Consider the following 1,804-nt stretch of genomic DNA (forward strand, 5'->3'; position numbering starts at 1 on the left):
TTTGACCCATTATTGTAATTTTTAACCTATTTTCACTATATTTCATGCTTATTTTTTTGCCAATTTAACCACATTCACAATTTGCCATGCCCATTATTTGCGAGTTTAAACTAATTCTTCCTACTTTGTCTGCCAATATTGACACTTTGAACACTTTTTTTCTTAACACTTTTTTTTTTACCACTATTTCCGTCTGTTTTAATTTGCAACTTTTAAACAATTTCTGTGGTTTTTTAAATTTCATTTTACCACCTTTTCCACCATTTTTGGTCACATTTAACTCATTTTATTTCTGATTAAAACAATGATTTACATCTTTAAGATGACTATATACTATGGCCCAAATAACAATAAACGTCCTGGATAACAGTGGATATTATTCAGATAAATAAATAAATAAATGTGGTCACTACACAGGCTGAAAATGTTGAGAACCACTGTCCTAGAGGTACAGTAGATCTGTTTTTTTTATAGAGGACTTACTGTAGCTTCCTTTCTGGCACTGGTTTACTGGCGTTTGTAGATTTTGTTCAATGGTTGGTAATATTCCCAGTTTGGAATGCGTTAAAATGCTGTGCCTGAGCATTATGCAGCACCACTCCTACAAATGCCTGCTCCCAAACATGTTTATTCTGAGGTCATCCTCCCCGAGGCCAAAATTCTGCTGCCTAGCAATAACATAATTTTGGAGTTGAGCGCAAAAGCCACATGTTGTTGTGTCAGCACAGTTTTACAACAAAGTAAAACACAAAACAAAAATATTTTTTGTGGGGAGTCTTTGTTCAGATTTGTTCATAGACATCACTTACGCATTGAAACTGTAATTTTATTGAAGTACTTTGTTCACTAATGGTTCATTAATTTTAATCTAGTCGACTCCCTCCCTGTTTTTAAATGAAATTAACCAGTGTTGAAGGTGACTTTTACTGTTCCAATTGTATTTTGTGATGCCATTTTACTGTTGTTTTTTAATTGTATTTTTATATTGCCTTGTTGTACAGCACTTTAGTCAACTGAGTTCTTTTTAATAGTGATATAAAAATAAATTGGATTGGATTGGATCTTAATCACCCCCATTTTCAATGACCGATCACATGCTTGTTATTATGGGCTTCATCTTCTCCTTATTTGCTGTTGGTAGAGGCTGCTTACAAGCTTTTGACTTTATTTTCTCACTCTAGATTTTGTGAGCAGTATTGTCTATCAGACAAACAAACATGTTTTTTTTTTTTTTTGCACAGAATAGCCATTCCAGGGACAACAAAAACCACTTCAATCATTGTATTTACAGGACAAAAAGTGCAAGACAAATTGAACTTCTTGTAAGTGATTAAAATTATTCACCTGGCTTAAAGTGATTGACATTATTTGAAATTTTAAACCGTTTAACTCTTGTTTGCATTTAAGAAGAACATATTGTAAATTACATTCCACTGGCTGTTTGTTAAATTGTTTTACAAAAATGTCATGTTTTAGCCGTCGCGTGGCTCTGTGCTGCAAGGCTACTACATTTTTATTCAGCGAAGAAGAATTCAGCCAATGACGTTTGTCCCGCGCTGACACAAACAAAGATATTTAAACACGAAGAGCCATCACTTGGTGGGAAAAGTAGATACAAAAGCTTTTCCTTTAATCCACAGCTTCACATACACTCTATGTGAAATTATTATTTTTTAACCAAGTATAGAATTCATCCTTGATATTTCTTGACCATTAACAACTTAACATGTAGAAAATATATGCACTTTGACGATTCCTTGAATTTAAAAGTGAGAGTGAGAGGTCTGTTTGTATTTTACAGCTC

Source organism: Gouania willdenowi, chromosome 15 (assembly GCF_900634775.1).
Source record: "Gouania willdenowi chromosome 15, fGouWil2.1, whole genome shotgun sequence".
Lineage (NCBI taxonomy): Eukaryota > Metazoa > Chordata > Actinopteri > Blenniiformes > Gobiesocidae > Gouania > Gouania willdenowi.